The 8,183-nt window shown below is 32.5% G+C and overlaps 1 protein-coding gene across 1 annotated transcript in view; it reads right to left on the bottom strand.

The window, feature by feature from the left end:
- LOC108362956 (uncharacterized protein K02A2.6-like) overlaps positions 1 to 8,183 on the bottom strand; it is a 90,931-nt gene that overhangs the window by 62,629 nt on the left and 20,119 nt on the right. The gene's annotated exons all lie outside the window — the stretch shown is intronic.

Raw genomic sequence — 8,183 nt, 5'->3', positions numbered from 1 at the left:
CTAGTGAGCGTAAATAAAAAGTGCAATATTTGAATGCAATTTTGCAGAATTTTCTTTAGTTTTGTTGTAGAATTAGCCATTTTTTTACAAAAAATTTGCGAAAAATAAAATATTAAAAAAAAAAATTGCCTGTATTGTAAAAAATTCGCTGTGCCTAAACTTTATTGACTGACTGTACGCATTTTTTAACTGCCTTTGAAACGTACGGAAAATATTTTTTTATTTATTTGGAACGTTGCGAAATGTTCTATGCTAGAAACACAAAATAAAAAACAGAACTTTTGCAACGATTCGTATGAATAGAAGATTTTCCCTATGTTTCAAAGGCAGTTAAAAAATGCGTATAATTTTCGTCACGAAATTGATATCATAAATTTTGTGTTTGTAGTTCAGCTTGCGTCACTCGAAAATTTTACCTCACAGGTGTTTTATTTGATACTTAAGACCCTCACAATTGCTTTGTTTGAGTGTGGTATTGAAAAAACAAAATCACATATTTTTGCACACAGTGGAAACGTACCTCTATTTAAAGACTTCATCCATATTTCCCCATGGCTTAAATTACTTTTTTCAACTCAGCAAAACACTTTGAAAGGCTAAGAATTCGCTAAAAAGAGTATCCAACTCGATGTCTTGTATGCAAAACTCTTTTACAATGTCAGAAAATGGACAAAAAAGAATTGTAAGTTGTAGGCAAAAGTCATTCAATTACTCAAATTTGTAACGGCTCGGCGATATGCCTATAAAACGATTGCTTGTATTAATTTCTTGTGGATATTACACATTTTCTGAAACATATCAACTATAATTAAATTATTTTCTCCTTACTTTTTACAGTACAGTTTAAGCAAGTTCCAACGTTCTGTATGTAAAACCTTAAAATATCCTAAAGTATCTTGTTTGTGTAAAATAATATTCCACAAGCAATATACATGGGGAAAAATTACCGAACACGGAGTTACCGAGTACTAAGATCGGTGGGAAGACCGGTATTACAAATTTGTATACTCAGAATTGAAAATTCAGTACAAATCAGTACAAATTTTGGGTTGACTTTAGTGTACATCGACAAGAGAGTGCATCTATCACTTATATTTTCATAGATATTGGATCTTTGCAATGTTCACGTGTATTTTTTATACATTAAAGTATTTTGTTTTATTTTTTAACAATATAAAACGGGTTTAAGAGTTTCACCACTTTTGTTCAACGAAGTAAACAAATCAAAATGGCTGTAATGGTGAACAAAAATGTGCGACCAGATGTTCGAAAATTAAATGCGCTAAAATGTAGGAATCCCAGAAGATAATTTAGGTAGGCCTTCCCAAGAAGGGCTGAAAAAAGTGTTTCCTTGCCAGAGTGCCCAGATTTGACGATTTCGCGCCAATTTGGCGCTTTTTTTGGGATATTTGCGCGTAAAAATTTAGGAAATCGCCATTGACGATTTTTGGCGATTTATCCCAATTATAAAAATATACAAAACTTGGTTTTCCACGATAATTTTACAGAAGAGGCTAATGAACTGCGTGATAAACTTGACTTAAGAAGCATATTAAAAGACTGTCAAAAATGTTTAATCACCCTAAGAAGAAGAACATTTGAAACGATTACCTAGTCAATTAAATATTTTTAAAAAAGCTTTCAGGCAATAAAATGTTTGGAAAGAAAGGTGTTCTCTGCAAAAGGTGATCAGCCCCGCTTCTTTGGCAACACAGAAAAGAGAATGCGGAACAAGTGCAGTAAGCGGCCGTTGAGTAAAAAACAAAAAAAGTGGGTTTGGTCCGCCCCTTTTTACTGATTTTAATGGTGTAAACCATTTTTGGTGCAAATTAATAGGGGCGGAGCTAGAGGGGGTGAGGGTGGAATTTTCAATATTTTCAAAAGTTTATCCATCGAAAACTATTGCACCGATTTTCACAATGTGGACATGGCAATTGAAAGGTCTTTTATTTATATGCATATTTATATATATATATTATATACATACTTCGAAAAAAACTAAAAAAAAACCCAATTATAACAATTTTTTTAATAAAAATGTACATTTTTCTAAAAAAAGTACGTAATTAACTATATGCAAAAATACTATTTTTAAAAAGTGCATAAAAATACCTCTAATTTGATGTATTCCAATGTTGCAAAAATTCTATTGCGTAGGCGGCCTTCTGCCGCGCTTAGGGATTATAACCAGTGTTGCAATTTTAGCCGTTTTCCGGCTAGATGTAGCCGGTTGCGATAGCAAACAGCCGGAGAAATTTCGGTTTAGCCGGCAGCCGATTTGTTAGCCGTTTTGTAAAAAAAAATAGCCGTTTTTAGCCGATTTCGCTATTTCCCTTGTTTTCTTAAGATTCAAATGTATATGTTTCCATTTTTGACTAAACAATCGAAAATCTGTTAAAGAACTTTTTACTTAGTTACCAATGTGTATGTAGTTAGGTCGTCTATGTTTTCTCATCTTTTCTGTAAACTCTTGTTCGTATACGCTCTACTATTTCTGTAACCTCTTGCTCATTTACGCTTTACTATGTCTTACCTTGTTTTCACTGTGAGTTGTAAAAATGTACAAAAAATACGTAATATCTTACCGTACTTTTGAGATAAATAAATATTCAATATTTAAATGGCTACTAGCCTTATCGCGGAGAAAATTTTCATGGCAGGCAGGGTTATATAATTCGTTTTTTTTTTTAGTTTTTCTCGAAATATGTATATAAGATAAAAGATATGCATATAAAATAAAAGGTCTATCAATTACCTTTCCAACCATATCCACATTTTGAAAATCGGTGCAATAGCTATTGAAAATATTGAAAATTCTACCTTTACCCTCCCCCAGGCACCGCCTCTATTAATTTGCACCAAAAAAAATGTACACCTTTCAAATCAGTAGAAGAGAGCGGACCACGCCCACTTTAAATTTTTGTTTTATCTCAACGACCGCTATACTGCACTTATGCCGAGAATTCTACTTAGTAAGGGTAATAATCTCTAAGCGCGGCCGAAGGCCGCCTACGCTGAAGGGTGTTCTCTGCAAGAGGTGTTCAGCCTCTCTTCTTCGGCAACACAGAAAGGAGAATTCTAATTAGTTAGGTTTATAATTAGGGTTGCCAAACGTACCCCATTGGGAGGGACATACCCCATTTTGATTTTTTGTCTGCCCTTGCTACGGAATCGTTCACTTTTCGCTTAAAGCGTGTTTGTATTGTTCAACTTTCACAGGCGTTTAGTTGAATTAAAGTTCAACGAAAAGTCTAATTTTTATTTGAAAATATTCTTAGGCCATATTTAAGGCTAAATATGTATGTTTCTATTGTTCAACTTTCACAGGCGAAAATATTCTTATGCCATACTTAAGGCTAAATATGTATACATACATATCGCACGTTTAATAATGTAGAGATGTAACTAAAAATGTACGTTTTTGAGATTTCATCATTCAATTAATAAGCTTGAAAAGTAGAGTATGGTCTAATGGATAACCAAACTTCCCAAATATGGCAAAGATATATGTCTTTTCTTCTGTCTTTTTGTATACCAACTGTATGAATTGATAAATCTTTGATTGCGATTTACCACAAAATTTAAATTTTGAAGTACATACTTCGTTATATTACGTTCTCATTGAGCCATTAACTCGAGTTTAACGTTTTGAGTCTAGAAGTCTAGAATGCCAACCGTTTAGCTATAAAAAAAAAAACAAGAAATAAGGATCGATAGAACTTTTTACGCTAATTTCAACCATACCAAAATTATTTGGTGCAAATAAAAACCAAAGCCAACAAAAGAGGTTAAAGTTCAACTTAACTATTTCTTATGTGTTTAATATCTCGGAAACTAGTAAACCGATTAAAAAATTATTGATGCTAATTTCAACATAATTTAAATGCCTTTTATGCAAGGTATATACTATAACCAGTTTTAGAACTCATTTTATATAAACGCCATTTAAAAATATATATTTTTATTTTATTTTGTTTTTTAGTTTTTTTGGACTAAAAATATAAAAAGGCATATAAATTATATACATACATGAAAGAAAAATTAATTATCTTTATTTTGACGTCATTAGTTTTTTAATAGGTTATTTTGTTCAGAAGATATTAATCTTTAAAAAATCAGAAAATGTAACTTTAGCCATTGATATCTTTTTTATATTGTAATTTCGCCAGGTAATTTTAGTAGGGTTGAAATCAGCACAAAAAATTCTGTCGAGCCACATTTTTGGTTTTTGCATCGCTAGATTGTTGATATTCTAGACTTACGTGCGCAGAACGACTTCGGACTAATTCTGATTAAATCCTGCAGTACGGGAACAGACTAACTGTCGGCAAGTTGGTTGCAAGTTTGGATTATCAAAGACACAAACCGAATCGGGTAAAAAAAGGGTTGCATTCGCATAAACTCCAAATAAAAGTGGTGTTTGAGGAGAGTTTAACGAAATTTTTTGTATGGTAAACTCCGAGTTTAAGAGTAGAGTTAAGGCTTAAACTCCAAAATGGCCCATAAACACACGAGTTAGTGGCTCAATGTAAATGCCTTATTATTTATTTATTTATGTCTAACAACTAACTATAGTTATAACAGACATTAAGCGGATAATTAAATATAACTATCAGTCATTATGCTAAGTTGTCTACTTAAAAATTTAATTTAGAAGGTTACTTATGCAAGAATTCAAACAACCAATCAAGAATTTTAGGAAGATAAGGAATTACAAGATTGACATGATATTAATGACTGGACATAAAATATTTTTCCAATTCTAATGTAGTTACTCCAGTATTCGTAAAATCTATGTCTAGAAATTTTTAAAAATAATTGAAGTCTGATAAGGTTCTGTTTATTGGCGCGTTCTGCTTAGCCCAACCTTAAAAGCGTCAAAACGACGCAAATTACGGCTAGGAACATAAAAATGGATGCACTTAATTTTTCCCCGAGATAAAACCCAATAAAAATGAGATAGCCTGAGAAGTTCTTCTGTTATGCAAAGTTGGAAGGCTAATTAGCCGACAACGGGAGGCATATGATGGCAATGGTTCAGCAAACCTTAAAGCAAAGCGTAAAAATACCTTTTGCACCTGTTCTAAACGATTAATATGAACAGTATGACTTGGTCTCCAAATAAACGCAGCATATTCCAATTTTGAACGCACAAACGCGTTAGAATAGAGCATTTTAGTAGTGTAAGGATCGGTGAACTCTGAAGAGTGACGTCTAACAAATGTATTCGCATATTCTTCCAGCAGTAAACTCTCCGTAGCAATATTCAAATGAATTTTTATCTATTCTCTCTCAAGGAGAGAAATGTTTGCAAAAGTACGCGAACGCAAAACTAGCAAAAACTTGCGAGTTTTTAGTACAGCTGATCGAAATTTCGTTTACATACTAAAGCATAAAACGGAAAACATGAAAGGAATATAAATTAAAAGTTTCCTTAAACAATTTGCTAAGCAAAAGTAAGTAAATGAATGAGTATTTGCTTTCTACCGAAACATTTGCAGTTCTAATAGGTTATTTTAAAGTTAAAAATCATCAAAATACATTTAATTTTTTTTCATAAGCTGCGAACAGATGACTTTGGTCAGCTGTTTTTCTTGCTGGCAAATTGCTGCTGGCATAAAGAGTGTTCACTATGCAACAAACTTGTACAAGTTGGTACCAATTGTTACCAAATCGTGTTCGTTTGGCCAAAAACTCAGTAAAACTTGCAGGGAGAGAGCACAATTTTGACATTTCATTGGGAGGGGAAGTTGCAAATGGTGCTGCGAAAATTATTACGTGCGTATAGTAACTTCTCCAGTAAAAAATTGCATCGTGAACTTAAAATCAAAATAGAGCGTGAAAGTAAGAAAAAAAGAAAACTAGCAGAAAAAGTTATTGAACACAAAACTAGTAAAAACTTGCAAGTGAAAAGTCGTTGCACTGTTTTGACATTCTGCTGTAAACATTTTACTATTTATAAATCAATCTTATACTCTTTGCTTTACACACAAGCACTTACTTAGTCCAGTACATCATTAATATTTTCATTTCCGCTCATTTTACTTTTCTTTGCACTTAACCAATTCAGCGATTGGCAGCTATCGTTCTTCTTCTTCTCCTGCTAGTAAAAATTTCACTAGCAAGAATTTGCATCTCTGCCATATTATTACGCTCTCGATTCAGGGCTCTCATGCAAATTTTTTGGGCTATTATACACTTTTCCAGTAGAAATTTTCAGGTTCCAGTACAAATTAGTACTGACTATTTGTTACTATACACACCTATTGCCAGCAAGAACTCGCAAGCAGGATTGCGGCACACGGTTGCAATTTTGTCAACATTAAGTTGAATCAACAAGTTCGTTAAATTTAAAAATGAACAATCTTGTTGCGATTTACTAATGAAAGAAGTATGTAAATATTTGTTTATTCAATTAATTTCATTAATTCCAAACATTTGAAAGGTAATCGGCTGAAAAAGCTGTATTCGTAATCGGAAGGCAGTCGACACCACTGTCGATATAGGAAATCCGACAGTGAAGAGTCAGAATAAGAAGAAATATACACATAGGTCCTGTTTTGTGTTAAAATAACACAAGAGACGCTGATGTGTATGCAAATTTGTCTCTTCTTTATTATTTTTTAGTTTTTAACTTAAATAGCTCGCGCGAAATGCGTATTATAATACAAGGTTCACGTCCGACATTTTGCTTAAAATGAATTGTCTTAACTATTGTCAGGACGCCTACGCCATGGAGACAATAGCTTTGTTTCTTAACAGATAACACTATGCGACAGTCAAAATCGGGATGGGATGAAACCAACGGGAAATGTTATATCGGTCAAAAACAAGTTGTACGTGGCCCGGCGTTTCGCTGGGTCACGTCTAGGAATCGAGATATATCGATTTGAAGTTAGTAACTATCATATAGGGGAAATTGTCACCTTTGGTGGTCTTTTTTTTGACATAACTCGAGAACCACTAGTCCGATTTTGCTCAAACAAATTTAAAAAAATTAAAAATTACAATTCCTTTAATCTGTTCATATAACGTTTTTCTATATAATTAACAGTTTTGCCGGTAAAAATAAATGCATGAAGAAAAAAATATTTTTTGCCTAAAATATTAAAGTAAAGGGCGCAAACAAACGAAAATAAGTTTTGCGTTCATCGATTTTTATAACCTATGTATCTATGTAATAACCTAATAATTACCTGTAATAATTTTTAATTTTACGTGTTAATAATAAATAATATATAATAAATATTATCCAAATTCATTGAAACATAAAATCAATATTCTTGTCAAAATGAGATACCTTCACTTAATTGTGAATAAAAGCGAAACGCGTCCATCGATTTTCATGATCTATGTCTCATTTTGCTTAAAGGTTATGTGACTTTGCGTGAAAGTAATACGACTTGCCTTTTTTCCGTTTTGGATTTTTTATGAATTTAAAAAATAAAAAAATTTAATATTTTAGGCAAAAAATATTTTTTTTCTTCATACATTTATTTTTACCGGCAAAACTGTTGATTATATAGAAAAACGTTATATGAACAGATTAAAGGAATTGTAATTTTTAATTTTTTTAAATTTGTTTGAGCAAAATCGGACTAGTGGTTCTCGAGTTATGTCAAAAAAAAAGACCACTAAAGGTGACAATTTCCCCTATATGATAGTTACTAACTTCAAATCGATATATCTCGATTCCTAGACGTGACCCAGCGAAACGCCGGGACACGTATAACTTCTTTTTTACCGATATAACTTTCCCCGGTAGTTTGAACCCTTCCCGATCACTGACCCCTACCATTTGTCTCACAGTGTAATTATTACAAATTATTACTCATTTCTGCTGCGTTTCTTAACCCAAAAAAACTAGCAGAAAGTAGCAGCTCTCTCTCGTTCTTATGCTCTTATTTTTTCGCTCTCCTGCTGTCAAAATGAATAAACATAACTTCGAGCCAAATATTTTCAAAAGTCAAATACATCGATCAGTTGTTTACTTGCTAGTTTCTGCTAGTTTTGCGTTTACTATTTCTTTATTTCGCTCTCTGTGAGCGAATTATCAGCGTTTTTGACAACTAATACGTATTTCTTTGTTGTCTTGACAGCGCCTTTAAACGTGCGATATATACATATGTATATGTACATATATTTTTTGTCAAAACTGAGTACATGGTGATTTTTTCAAATAG

The sequence above is a fragment of the Rhagoletis zephyria genome, unplaced genomic scaffold (assembly GCF_001687245.7).
Source record: "Rhagoletis zephyria isolate East Lansing unplaced genomic scaffold, Rhagoletis_zephyria_1.1 Rzeph_scaffold_01152, whole genome shotgun sequence".
Lineage (NCBI taxonomy): Eukaryota > Metazoa > Arthropoda > Insecta > Diptera > Tephritidae > Rhagoletis > Rhagoletis zephyria.
This window is presented reverse-complemented; position numbering and strand designations above follow the sequence as displayed.